Here is a 15,315-nt window from a genome sequence, read left to right on the forward strand (position 1 = left end):
GAAGGGCAGGTAGTGTAGAGAAAACAGGAATTCTGCAGAAGGACTTGGACAGGTTGGAAGAGTGGGCAGAGAAGTGGCAGATGGAATATAGTGTAGCAAAGTATGGGGTCATGCATTTTGGTAGTAGGAATAAAGGCATAGACTATTTTCTAAATTGGGAGAGAATCCAGAAATTGGAGGTGCAATGGGACTAGGGAGTGCTGGTGCAGGATTCCCAAAAGGTTAATCTGCAAGTCAAATTTATAGTAAAGAAAGCAAACTCAATGCTAGCATTTATTTCAAGAGGACTTGTATACAAAAACAGGGATGTAATGCTGAGGTCTATAAGGCACTGGTAAGGCCGCATTTGGAATATTGTGAGCATTTTTGGGCAGCATATCTGAGGAAGGATGTGCTGGATCTGGAGAGAGGAGGTTTATAAGAATGATCGCAGGAATGAGTAGGTTAACCTCTGATGAACGTTTGTCGGCACTGGGCTTGTACTCGCTGGAATTTCGAAGAATGAGGGGGAACCTCATTGAAACATACAGAATAGTGAAAAGGTTGGATAGAGTGGATGTGGAGAGGACATTTCCACCAGTGGAAGAGTCTAGGACTAGTGGTCATAGCCTCAGAATTAAAGGATCTTTTAGCAAGGAGATGAGGAGAAATTTCTTTGGTCAGAGGGTGGTGAATCTGTGGAATTATTTGCCATGGAAGGCTGTGGAGGCCAAGTCAGTGGATATTTTTAAGGCAGAGATAGATAGATTCTTGATTAGTACAGGTGTCAGAGGTTATGGGGACAAGGCAGGAGAAGGCAGTTTAGGAGGGATAGACAGATCAGCCATAATTGAATGACGGAGTAGACTTAATGGACCAAATGGCCTAATTCTACTCCTATCACTTATGACCTTATGGCATTAAAACGCCACAGCCTAAAGAAACTTAAGTCTGGCATAATTTCTCAAAGACCTCTGGAACTTTGATATTCCCTACTCTGGTGAAGGGTCTGGATAGAATATTGGAGATAGATACAAAATGCTGGAGTAACTCAGCGGGACAGGCAGCATCTCTGGAGAGAAGGAATGGGTGACGTTTCGGGTCAAGACCCTTCTTCAGAATATTGTAGATATGCACTAACTAAAGTTACGTACTGTATATCCTGAAGAGAATTTTCCATTCATCGTAATCTGTTATGGATCACCCATAGGACCTCGGTGATCCACTTTGTCTCCAGTTACATATTCACCTACATTTTTATAATGTTCCCACTTAACTTGAAATCTGTTCATGGCCTTTCCCCTTGCTAATTCCTCCTGATTTATAATCTGCCAAGAACTGTATGCTCCTCAGGTTCTAGCCTCAATACATTTCTGTTCTTGGTTGGTGGACATGCCCTCAGCTGCAGTGGGTCCAAGCTCTGGAGTGGCTTCTTTAGACTCTTCGAAATCTCTCTCACTTAAAAAAAAAGATTCTCCTTCGAACTACTCTTTGTCTTAATATCTCTTTAAATTGCTTTATGTCAAACTATAATTGTGTTTTAAAAAAGAACACAAAGTGCTGGAGTAATTCAGCAGGTCAAGCAGCATCAGTCAAGAATAGAACTTATTCATTCATTCATCTCTGAAGAACATGGATGGTGATGTTTTAGGGCAGTACAGTGGTGCAGCAGTAGATTTACTGTCTTACAGCGCCAGAGATCTGGGTTCAATCTTGACTACAGGTGCTCCCTATACCGAGTTTGTACATTCTCCCTATGACCGTGTGGGTTTTCTCCGGGTGCACCAGTTTACGCCCACACTCCAAAGACGTAAAGGTTTATAGGTTAATTGGTTTCTGTCACTGTAAGTTGTCCCTGGTGTGCAGGATAATGCTAGTGTAATGGGGTCAGTGCAGACGTGGTGGGCCGAAGGGCCTGTTTCTGCGCTGTATGTCTAAAGTCTAAAGTCTAAGGTTTTCAGGTCGGGACCCTTCTGCATTAGGTACGCCTACTGTGAAGACGTTTTCCTCCTGTCTCCGACCTCCAGAACTAAGTTACTCCAGCACTTTGTGTCCATTTGTGTAAAACCAGCAACTGCAGTTCGTTGAGTTAATTTCTGTGAAACACCACATCAATATTGCATTTAAGGTTAGTGCATTTAAGATGCAGTATAATTGCAAATTCTTTGCTGTTTTTTATTGTTAATTGTACACATCATTCTATCTTCGAGACTTGGCCCTATCTGATTATTTATTGCCGCCATTTGATAGCCACCACTTTCTCTGATGTCAGTCATTTTCATGCTATAAACTTCAATATCCATGTCTTGTTACCATGTCTTTCTGCCACTTTCTATCTGTCTCTTTCACCTTATTAAAAAGAATACAATGACAAAAAGTTGATACTCGAGATTAAGATGTACACTACGTTTGTAATTCCTATTCTAAACCATTTTCTTCACCAACCACTTTTCATCTTTCTTCCTTGTCTCTCACAGACCTTATGAATTTCTCAATCTCCTGGGACCTGCAAGTCACATTTTCCTTAGAATTTATAATTTTATAGTTTGTCACCAGTTTTTATCATTCTCAAACTATGTGAGCTCACGTGATCTAGATGAAAATTTAAGAAAAAACAAACAGTAGGTGCTGCAAATCTGAAACAAAAATGTGGCCAAAACTTTGCCAAAGAGGCAAGTTTTAGGGAAGGTTTAATGAAGGCTGGAGAAGCAGAGGGGATTAGGGAAGAACCTTCAGAATTTGTCGAAAGCACAGCCGACATGGATAAGATGAATGAGGTAAGATCAGTGTTAGAGACATGGAGAATCCTTGAGGAATTCAAGGGCAGAACATGACCTTTGTAAAATATAGTAAGGCAATATATGGAATAATAACTTCAAGCTTTAAAAATGTATATCTGGCAAATTTGAATAAAAGACTTCATATATATTCATTTGATCATGGAGGAAACTTTGAAATATGAGATCATGATTTAATTTAGCCCAGAATTTTTTTTCCTATATTGATTTTAAAGAGTAGCAAATGGCAGCTGAAGAAAATTCAAAGATTTTATTTCAAAAATAAACAATGATTCATATACTTGAATCTATTAGTGAACTCTGATTTTCCCCTTAGAGCAGAGTATCTCTTTATACCTTGAGGCAATGGAATTTCATATTAACTATCTTAGTAACATTAATTAAGATCTCGGCTATAAATGTGGTAAACTTCAAGAAATGGAATTAAGATGATCTAGTGGGATTATTGTAGATGGGTATCTTTATCGGCATGGGCAAGTTGGGGCAAGGGGCCTGTTTCCATGCTCTAAGTGTAGGAAGGAACTGCAGAGGCTGGGAGGGAGGAGGGGGGGGGGAGGAGGGGGGGGGAGGGGGGGGGGGAGGAGGGGGGGGGAGAGGAGGGGGGGGGAGGAGGGGGGGGGAGGAGGGGGGGAGGAGGAGGAGGAGGAGGAGGAGGAGGAGGAGGAGGAGGAGGAGGAGGAGGAGGAGGAGGAGGAGGAGGAGGAGGAGGAGGAGGAGGAGGAGGAGGAGGAAAAGGAAAAGACATAATAGTTTGCATAACAAATTAAATAGCTAGCAAATCGATCGTTTTATTTTGAGTTTCAGTTCATTGAAGCCTTGTTTCAATTAATAGCTACACATAATAATTAATTCAGCTCCGTTGATTATCATTTGGTGAATATTATCAACAGCAAATATTTTTAGATTAAGTTCTTTCAAAAATTCTGGTACAACAAAATGTTTCCTTCAAAAGTATGTTTGTTATCACAAATATCAGAAGTACCGTTTTGTGCAAGAGTTTATTTTGCTGTATTCAAATTGTTTTCTAATAGCGAATGTAAGCAGCACTAAATATTGCATTAAAATGAACCCAAATGGAGCAAAATAATAAAAAATCAATGATACCACATATTGTTACATTCTGATCTGAAGCCTCTGATGTCTCCTGATTTAGAAAAGTAAAGCAACCTTACATTACTGTCCAATTTCATCTCAAGAATTGGACTCTGAATCCAGCCCAAAATTATCAAAGACATGTATTTTCACCAGATTGATGGGGCCAGGTCCATTATGTATAAATTACTTTAATCTCATCCAAAGATCTGATCATAATTCAATGTTAATTGGCACTATTTTTCTCTATGATGATTAGTGTAGGAGAAATATCATAAGTAGAGGGTCGTTAATGTCTCATACAATTGAGTTGGATTGAAATAGAGCAAGTGCCATGCCAGTCAGCATATCGGAGAGTTAAAGCCTCCTGGTCCAGACATCTAGGTCAGGGGCAGGAAGTGTTGATGACAATCTTTCAGTTCTTGAATATATGGTTAAAGGCTGCAGAATGTTATTCCTTCTTTTCCAAAAAGGGAGGAAGGACGACTCTGATAGGTACAAATCAATTAATCTAATGTCGGTAAGTAAAAGATGCTGGATATCACTTTCAAAGACATTAATGCTCACTTCAGAAGGTCGGATTAATAGGAGATAACCAATGTAAAAGACCCCAAATGTGTCTGGCTGACCCAACAGATTTCTTTGATGAAGTAACAGAGAAAGTTCATGACAAATTATAATGGGTGATTATATTGACTTTAGAGCAGAATTAGAAGGATTTCACAGGAGAAGCACGATATTAAAAGGGCAATGAAATCTTCGGTATTTAAGTGGCTCAGGACATGGGTCGGACAAGTGCAGTGGGTGATGTTCTTCTGGCTGTTCCGGAGCAGGTTGTAAGACCAGAATCTGGACCATTGCTTTTCTTTCTGTATAAAAACGATCTGGCACTTGAGTCTAGACACCAGATTAGCCCCAAATTGAAGAACAAAGCCAAACTTGTGAAATGGGCAAGCAGATCTACAACTAAGTGTAAAGTTAAGCATAATGGAATAAATAGCAACTGCGGATGCTGGTTTATACCAAAGCTTGACACAAAATGCTGGAGTAACTCAGCGGGTGAGGTGGCATCAATGAAGAACATGGACAGGTGATGTTTCGGGTCAGGACCCTTCTTCTGATTTAACATCAGTATAAAGTGAAACACATTGGGACAAATCACATGGAGAGTCAGTTAAATATAAATGCTATTATTTTATGGAGCGTGGAAGGGCATAATGACTTAGGAATGCACAGAACAAATCTTTTTTGGTGGTAGGGCAAAGAAAATCATACCAAACCATCAGTCAACTGAAAAATGACGGACAATTCTGGGCATCATACATTAGGAAATATATCAAGGACCTGAAAAATGAACAGCAAGGTTTATGATACTAAGGTTAAAGGACTTCAGATATTGAAAGACCGAGTAACCAGTGAAGATTAAGAAGAGACATAATAAAGATATTTTAAAAACAATGGTACACAAATTGGTACAAAAACAATGGTGGGTTTAAGACAAAATAAGGATAAATTGATTTTTTCTGATGTGGATTAATAGTTGGAAGTCAATGATTTAAATGTTTTGATGAAACCAGAGAGGATCTGAATGCTGGTGGAATCACATTCCATTGCAATTTAAATGACCTAAAGTGAAAGGCCTGGATAGAGTGGATGTGGAGAGGATGTTTCCACTAGTGGGAGAGTCTAGGACCAGAGGCCATAGCCTCAGAATAAAAGGACGTTCATTTAGAAAGGAGATGAGGAGGAATTTATTTAGTTACAGAGTGGTAAATCTGTGGAATTCATTGCCACAGAAGGCTGTGGAGGCCAAATCAATGTATATTTTTAAGGCGGATTTCGGCAGTTTCTTCATTAGCATGGGTGTCATGTCTTATGGGTAGACGGCAGGAGTATGGGGTTGAGAAGGAAAGATAGATCAGCCATGATTAAATGGTGTAGACTTACCTACATCAACCGACTCCAACTGGTCCAGAACGCAGCCGCCCGACTCATCACCCACACCAAATCCTGGCATCACATCACTCCAGTCCTCAAACAACTTCACTGGCTTCCCATCTCCCACCGGATCAACTACAAAATCCTCATCCTCACCTACAAAGCCCTCCACCATCTGGCCCCCCCATATCTCACTGACCTCCTCTCCCCCTACCAACCCTCACAGTCCCTCAGATCCACATCAGCCGGTCTCCTCTCCATCCACAAGTCCAACCTCTGCAGTTTTGGGGACAGAGCCTTCTCCAGGGCAGCTCGCAGGCTCTGGAACGCCCTCCCCCAACTGATCCGCAATTCCGTGTCCCTCACCATCTTCCAGTCCCGCCTCAAGACCCATCTCTTCACCTCTGCCTATCCTTAGCCCCACATCCCCCTCCCTTTTCATCTGTGCATTAATTGCCTCATATTGTGTTTTGTATTGAATTCTGTCTTTACTTTGTGTACTAGCCATGTCTCTACTATTTATTTCATTCCCCTTACATGTTTTTCCTCTACCTGCTAAATTTTTGTAAGGTGTCCTTGAGACTCTTGAAAGGCGCCCATAAATAAAATGTATTATTATTATTATTATTATTAATGGCCTAATTCTGCTCCTATAATTTATGAACGTGAACTTATCAACTTTCGAAAGGCCCTGGTAGGTAACTAATTTTCAGAAATATGTAGGAAAATTTGGGTTGTGGATCTGAACTGGGCCGTTCTCTTGCTAATCTTTGTGCGTCTATACATCAATTATAGAGCCACTGCCGAGTCTGTATCTCGCTGTTGAAAAGTCTCCCTTTACAAGGTCACATTTGTTAAAGTTCTGTTACTGAAGTGGGAACTTTATCAAAATAATTATGAGTGTACTGCTGACAGGTTTTTAAGTATCAATGGACATAAATCCATAGTTAATGTGCGAGCAATCACTGGATTAACTAATCAAAGTTTGCACAGTTCACTGTTCATATAGTACCTTGGGAATTAATATATCTAACAATCTCACTCCTCATAACGTGCTGAAATGAAGCTGCTGAGTCTTGACATTTTTACGGCAACGATATATAATTGCTTGTTATAGATTTACAGCATCCAATAGTTTGTCCGTCTATATTGTGCTCACAAACCATCTTCTCATGTGGTCAGTGATATATCAATTACTGCTCTCTCCTGCCCTCACCTCTCTTCTAGTTCTCTCCCCCTCCCCCCACCACAATCGGTCTGAAGAAGGGTCCCGACCCAAAGTGTCACCTATCCATAGGTACACAAAATTGCTGGGGAAACTCAGCGGGTGCACCAGCATCTATGGAGCGAAGGAAATAGGCGACGTTTCGGGCCGAAACCCTTCCTCACCTATCCATGTTCTCCAGAGATGCTGCCTGACCTGCTGAGTTACTTTAGCACTTTGTGTCTTTTTTTGACTGCTTTACCTTTGCTCTGTGGCTACAAACTTCCTTTTATCGTTCAGGGCAGTGACGAGATGAAACTAAATATCTTTCTCTTTATATAGCTGGCAAACATGAGTTGGGAGCTTGAATTTTAAAATCGATTTCCACTTATATTTCTCTTTTCTAATTGTGCGTGCCATTGCTGTGATTTTAAAATGTGCTGCATGTTCAAGAAGCAACCAGTATAAGAACAGCCAACAGATCTGTCTGCTGGTCGGTGTCTACTCTTTTTTTAGGTTCAAATAAATCACCTAAGGAAAATTGAATGCCCATGATCATTGCACAGTAAAATTACTGGATTATATATCGAAGCATGGATCTCCCCCAAGATCCATTCCCAACAGCTGATAGTTCTGCCACTGACCTCCATTAAGGTCATCTCCTTTGGCAGAGGGACTGAAAGGATCGTTGACAGATTGAATGTACAGTACATCTGCAGTAACCACTTCCAAAGAGACCAGAAATTCTAGCAAGGAGGTTATAAAGACTAAGGGATAATTTTGTGAGGTGGTATAAGGGCAAAGCTGGAGTGGAAGAGGGGTTTTAGTTGGGAGAAGCAAAGGGTGAGAACTTTAGATTTCCCCTGCACACCTTAAAGGTATTGATCCTGCTAAGTGACTAACATAAAGTTGTAAATGTACTTGCAGCAAATGTGGTTCAGTTATTAAGTATTAATAGCAGCCCCTGTGTTTTTAAACCATGTGTATCCCTTTGACATGATATAGCACTGTTACCATTACATCAATGATTCAGGCAGATTTGATGTTAACAATTAATGACTGAATCCACTGAGGGATTGTGATTAGTACAAGCATGATGCTACAAAGAAGCTACCACAATAATGCTGCTTCTACTTGTGCAATATAGTCCACAGTTTAGTTTAGTTAAGAGATACAGTGTGGAAACAGGGGGGGACCTCATTGAAACACACAGAATAGTGAAAGGCTTGGTTAGAGTGGATGTAGAGATGTTTTCACAAGTGGGAGAGTCTAGGATTAGAGGCCATAGCCTCAGAATTAAAGGTGGTTCTTTTAGGAAGGAGATGATGAGAAATGTCTTTAGTCAGAGGTTGGTGAATCTGTGGAATTCTTTCCCACGGAAGACTGTGGAGGCCAAGTCAGTGGATATTTTTAAGGCAGATAGGTAGATAGATTCTTGATTAGTACAGGTGTCAGGGGTTATGGGGAGAAGGCAGAAGAATGGGGTTTGAATTGGAGAGATAGATCATCCATGATTGAATGGCAGAGTAGACTTGATGGGCGAATGGCCTAATTCTACTACTATCATTTTTGACCTTATGACCTTAGCAACTCTGTATAATTCTCCTATCACCCCATGGAAAGCTATTCCCCTTCTTAGAAAGTAACGGCACTGAAATTTGCAATTCTACCATGTCAGTGCATCCCAAGAAAAAATAATTGTTAGGACAATAAACATGCTTCTTTGTGGTCTGGTAGGTTGTGGCGGGAATTTGCTTTAATGAAACACCAAAATTCTGCAATTGTTTCCTGCCTGTAAATGGAAGTATCATGTTGATCTTGTTCTGTGGGAGAGATATGGAACATTTGTGCCTCACTGTTGAGCAAAGAGTACTAATTGCTTCTTATTATGCGACAGATGGGAATTAATGACTCAAATCGACTCTTAAGTTAATAAAGAATAACTACAAACTCTTGGAGACACCTTGATTAGGCAACATTGTGTAAATTATCAATTATCATCTAGTCTGAGGGAAAGTAATTTTGAAGGCAGTTATTGAGCTGGCATGTTAATTGGCCTTGATTCACTGTCACTAAAGAAGAGAACTAAGTTTTAATTTGGAGCAATCACATGGGTGCCGCTGCATAACTGTGTTTGTAAAGGCTATTTTATCAGTGCTTTTTTTCCTGAGAAGGTTAATGAGCAAATTTTAAAAGACATAGGATTTAATGACAGCGCAGTACCAGGAACTGAGGTCACATTAGTAAGAAAATAATCTGGGAAAAGAAGTGGAACGATCAAATAAATTGTTTCTTAATGAGGAAGGTTCAGTTCAAGTACTCAACCCTTTTGTAATTGGAGATAGAGTTACAGCTTTTAGTATATCATTGAGATGGATCGCTTCAGAATGCAGTTATACTGCAACAAGAGTTGCTTTATACCAGGACTCAAGGTCACCCTTAATTCCCAGTTCCATGTACATTCTTGTTAAGTGAATATCTCTGCTTACAATCTGAATCTACCTTTAATTTTAGGCATCAAGAAAGATCAAGGACAAGCTATAGTTATATGGGTCACATGTGGGTCACTGGGCGGTACAGAGGCGCAGCTGGAAGAGCTGCACAGCACTAGAAACACGTGTTAGATCCTGAACGTGGGTGCTGTCTGTGCGGAGTTTGCACGTTCTCCAGTGACCATATGGATTCCCCCATGAGCTCTAGTTTCCTGCCACATCCCGAAGTTGTGCGGGTTTGTTTGAATATTGGCCTCTAAAAATGCCGCTAATGTGTAGGGAGTGGATGCGAAAGTGGGATAACATGGAACTAATGTGAAGGGGTGTCGGTGGTCAACATGACTCAATGGGCTGAAGGGCCTGTTCACATGTTGTAATGTTCAATCAAAAAGTTTCCCTATTTCATTCCACTTTGAAAATAATTTTTTGTAAAGATTTATAAGATGCCACTATATTTTTTTCAAAATGTTCTGAAGCAATTTACAGAAGTGATTTTGAGTGTAATCATTGTTATATTTTAATAAATATGTAAACTAATTTTGTAAAACTAATCTCCCACTAAATGTAATATAATGACCAAATAAGTTGCTTTAGTATTGTTGAATTATGAAACCATGTCAGAGATAATATTCCTACTATTCTTTCAAATAATGTCATGGGATTTTTCATATCCAACATAGATTGAGGTCACAAGTTTAATTTCATAATTTATCTGAAAGTTGATGCTTCCAGCAGTGCAGTAATCCTTCATCCCAGGGTCACAAAAGAGCGAAAGGAGAGGAGTTTATCAGGCAGTCTGGCCAGCGAGATCACCTGTTTGGTGTCAAGGGCATCGAGAGTGGAGTTAAAGATGTGGTTTGGTGATAAGAACCATACTGCTACTGTCACGGTCTAGTTTAATTTAGTTTAGAGCAACAGGGCCTTTGGTCCACCGAGTGTACGCCGACAGGCAATTCATGTACACTAGTTGTATTCTACACACTTGGAACAATTTACTGGAGCGAATTAATCTACAAACCTGCACATATTCAGGATTATAAGCATAAAGGGTGGCAAGAAAAGAGAATGGGGCAGTTACAATTACTCCACGCAAGGAGGTGGCAATGAGTGCCCTTTGAAGCACATGAGTGGGATTACAAAGGGTAGATACGCATGTATCCTATCAATCCTGGAATTATGGAATACAAATAAATGTGAAGCAGATTCCATATCAGCAGTCAAAGGATACACAAGGTTATGGGGAGAAGGCAGGAGAATGGGGTTAGGAGGGAGAGAAAGATCAGCCATGACTGAATGGCGGAGTAGACTTGATTGGCTGAATGGCCTAATATTGATCCTATCACATAATCTAATGATCTTTTGAAATAGACGTCTCAATGGATAGAGTCCACTTAACATATGTATACTAGTATATAACATGTATATACTAGACTACGTGGGACCTTTTGGGTCCCATGTTCACACGGGAGGGCTGGTCCCCCAACACTATATTCCACCTCTGCACCAATTCCAATATTGGTGGCCAGTGAGTGGGGGGGGGGGGGGGGCGTTCTGGAGAGCTAGTATGGGTGTTGTGGGTCAAGGGGACTGGTTTCCAGAGGGCGAGTATGGACATTGTAGGCCGAATGGATTCTTGGGCTGGCAGCTCAGTCACTCAGGCCTAGTGGGCTGGCAGGTCAGTCATTCAGGCCTGGTGGGCTGGCAGATCAGTCACTCAGGCCTGGTGGGCTGGCAGTTCAGTCACTCAGGGCTGGTGGACTGGCAGCTCAGAAACTGCCAGAAATTATGCACAAAACATGTGATAGAAGGGAGAGAGAGTGGAGAATCAATTTTAGACATTTTCCATCATTTTCTGCAGATCACAGCAATGAAGGAGAAAAGTCTATCCTGGCCTGGATCTCACAGGGAGCCCATGAAGGGATGGAGAACAATACTGGGGTGAGGTTTAATACTTGCAGGGAGAATACTTTCCGATGGGCCGAAGGGACTCCTCCTGGGCTAGTACAGGCCTGATAGGCCGAAGGGGCTCTTTAAAAAAAAATCTGAGTTAAATCTCAGTGAATCTTAGTGCACAGTAGAGAGCATGCTGACCGGTTGCATCGTGGCTTGGTTCGGCAATTTGAGCGCCCTGGAGAGGAAAAGACTACAAAAAGTAGTAAACACTGCCCAGTCCATCATCGGCTCTGACCTTCCTTCCATCGAGGGGATTTATCGCAGTCGCTGCCTCAAAAAGGCTGGTAGTATCATCAAAGACCCACACCATCCTGGCCACACACTCATCTCCCTGCTACCTTCAGGTAGAAGGTACAGGAGCCTGAAGACTGCAACAACCAGGTTCAGGAATAGCTACTTCCCCACAGCCATCAGGCTATTAAACCTGGCTCGGACAAAACTCTGATTATTAATAACCACTTTCTGCTATTTGCACTTTATCAGTTTATTTATTCATGTGTGTATATATTTATATCATGGTATATGGACACATGTATCTGTTTTGTAGTAAATGCCTACTATTTTCTGTGTGCTTAAGCAAAGCAAGAATTTCATTGTCCTATACAGGGACACATGACAATAAATTCACTTGAACTTGAACTTGAAGGCACTTTTTCTGGACACCGGCCTTTAGGCCAAAATGCTCCTCCTGGGCTAATACGGGCATTTTAGGCAAAAGGGACTGGTTTCTTGGCTAATTGGGGCCTTGTGGGCTGAAATTAGTGGTTTCAGGCTGGCCAAACATTTCATTTCATTTCCATTTCAATTTCAAGCACAGGGCAGGCTAAACAACTAATTTCATTTCCATTTCCATTTCAATTTCAATTTCAAGCAGAGGGCAGGCCAAACAACTAATTTCATTTTCATTTCATTTCCATCTCCATTTCCATTTCCATTTCCATTGCAGTTTCAATCACAGGGCAGGCCAAACAACTAATTTCATTTTCATTTCATTTCATTTCCATTTCCATTGCAGTTTCAAGCACAGGACAGGCCAAACAGCTCATTGCATTTTCATTTCATCTCCATTTCCATTGCAGTTTCAAGCACAGGGCATGCTAAACAGCTCATAGCATTATCATTTCATTTCCAATTCCATTGTAGTTTCAAGCATAGGGCAGGCCAAACAGCTCATTGCATTTTCATTTTATTTCCATTTCCATTGCAGTTTCAAGCACAAGGCAGGCCTCTCTGCTCATTGCATTTTCATTTCCTTTCCATTTCCTTTGGAGTTTCAAGCACAGGGCAGGCCAAACAGCTCATTGCATTTTCATTTCATTTCCATTCCTATTGCAGTTTCAAGCACAGGGCAGGCCAAACAGCTCATTGCATTTTCATTTCATTTCCATTCCATTTTCATTAAGGGCTAACAAATCATTTATTGCAAGTACATTGCAGACTCACAGTTCAGTTGATTCGCAGCTTAGAATCACAGTTATGGCTCTCCCTCGCAGAGTGACTGACTCACATCCAGGCATCCAGGGTTTTATAGTCCTGCTCCCCCCCCCCCCCAACTGGAAGGGGCGTTACCTTCATCATGGTGATTGACAGGCAATAGGACCAATCAACTGATCTTAAGATTTTTTAAACACTCATAACTTTTTTTATTTTTCATCGATTGGAAAAATCCTCAGGGCTGCCTCAGCGGAGGCGGACTGTGAGTAAGATGGCCAAAAATCATAGCAATATAGGGTAGCGTTTTTTCTAAATTCAATATACAGTGCAGACAGGAAGTGGTCAAGATGAGACTTTTAGTTATATAAATGTATGAACATGGATAGAAAGGAGACAATTGTAAGGAATCACGAATTAGAGTTAATGTTCAGATGGTGTTGATCAGGGACATGGAAACTGTTCTCCAAAAAAAAAGACACAAAGTGCTGGTGTAACTCTATGGGTCAGGCAGCATCTTTGGGGAACCCTTCTTCAAATTGATTGTAGTTGGGTGGGGGAAGACTGGAAGAAAGGTGGGAGCAGGATAAAGTCTGGCAAGTGATAGATGGGTAGAGGTAAGGGGGCTTTGATTGGTAGATGAATGGATAAAGACAAAAAAATGGAAGGAAGGGATAGAAGATGCACAAAATGTGAAGACAGAGGAAGGAATATAGGTGGAAGGGGATGGGGAGGAAGGGAGGAAGAATTGGATGTGCTTCCAGGAGGGGTACAGTGAAGAGAGGGGAACAAAGAGGAGTGGGAAGTTGGGGTTGTTAGTAGGTTAGTTAAATAAAATTGGAGAATTCCATATTCATACCTTTGGTTTGAAAGCTCGCCAAGTAGAATATGAGGTGCTGTACCTCGAGTTAGCGTGTGGCCTCATAATGTCAATGGAGATGGCCCAGGATAAAAAGGTCAGGATGGGAATGGGAAGAGGAGTTGAAATGGTTTGCAACCGGGAGATCCAGTCGGCCTTGGCGGACCCAGCGCAAGTGGACAATTTGTGGCAGGGCCAGTTAAATAGTTGGAACTACAAGAGGTTAAATAGCCAAAGAGAGGAGAACAGAAACGAATAAATTACGGATTTATTACCCCAGAAGCCATTTTACGTCTGTGTTAAAAGCATATCACATATAATACTATAGACACAAAATGCTGGAGTAACTCAGCGGGTCAGGAAGTATCTCTGGATAGAAGGAATAGGTGATATTTTGGGTCGAGCCCTTCTTCAGACTGAGAGTCAGGGGAGATGGAGACACAGAGATAAGGAAGTGTAAGGTGTGAAAACAAGATATCAAAGGGCCAAGACCTGAAAATGAGACCCTAAATGTCACCCATTCCTTCTCTCCAGAGATGCTGCCTGTCCCACAGAGATACTCCAGCATTTTGTGTCCATCTTTGGTGTAAACCAGCATCTGCAGTTCCTTCCGACACACTTCACATAGTTCAATGTTCTCTGCACCACCTCACCCAGTATCAATGAAAAATAGATTGAAATGGGAAGTGGGAGACTTATGACGAATTGCAACGGTTCTGTACCGACAACAGAACTATCAAATTCTTACTCGTAGCAGCATAATAGGCCCATAAATACAATATACATAGGGAATATATAATATATAATATACAAACATTAAATTAATGGATAACCCCAAAAGTAGTTTAAAAAAAACAAACAAGTCCTTGGGACAACCATAGTTCATTGTTGAGGTCAGTGTAGTGTCGTGTTCAAGAGCCTAATGGTTGAAGGAAGAAGCTATTCTTGAACCTGGCAGTCATGGTTTTCAGACTCCTACATCTTCTTCCCAATGGTAAGAGTGAAATGAGAGCGTGGCCAGGGTGGTGTTGGTCTTTGATAATGTTGGCTGCCTCTTGTGCTATCTATGAACAAAACAATCAGTGACACATCAGGAACTAACTTTTTAATGCATGTATTTCAGTGCCATCTAATTTCCCGGTTGCCCTATAGATGAGGCCTTTCTCGCTAAATATATACAAAGTCTCTAAGATTGGGAATCAATGTGGGATATCATCATGGTTAATGAAGCAGAACAGATAACAGAAGTTAGAGCCGGCAAGCAGATGAGATCAGTGATAGTGACAACATCATAAAATTCAATACTCAGATTGACATAAATAGGACACAGTCTAAGGATAGCTTGAAAAGAACAAGCTGTGAGGAAATAAGGATGGGATTAAAGAAAGTCAAATGAGAGATCATCTTGAAATTCGAGGAGACAGAAATCAGCAGGAAATCTTCTAAAGGGTGATCTGCAATTCAAGATAAAGCATTTCAAAAGAAGTCGAAAACAAGCAAGCCAATTATGGGGCACTGCAGAATGCAACACTGTGCAAGAAGATATTAAAATACCTACAAACTGGGCAG

This window comes from Amblyraja radiata, chromosome 17 (genome assembly GCF_010909765.2).
Source record: "Amblyraja radiata isolate CabotCenter1 chromosome 17, sAmbRad1.1.pri, whole genome shotgun sequence".
NCBI lineage: Eukaryota > Metazoa > Chordata > Chondrichthyes > Rajiformes > Rajidae > Amblyraja > Amblyraja radiata.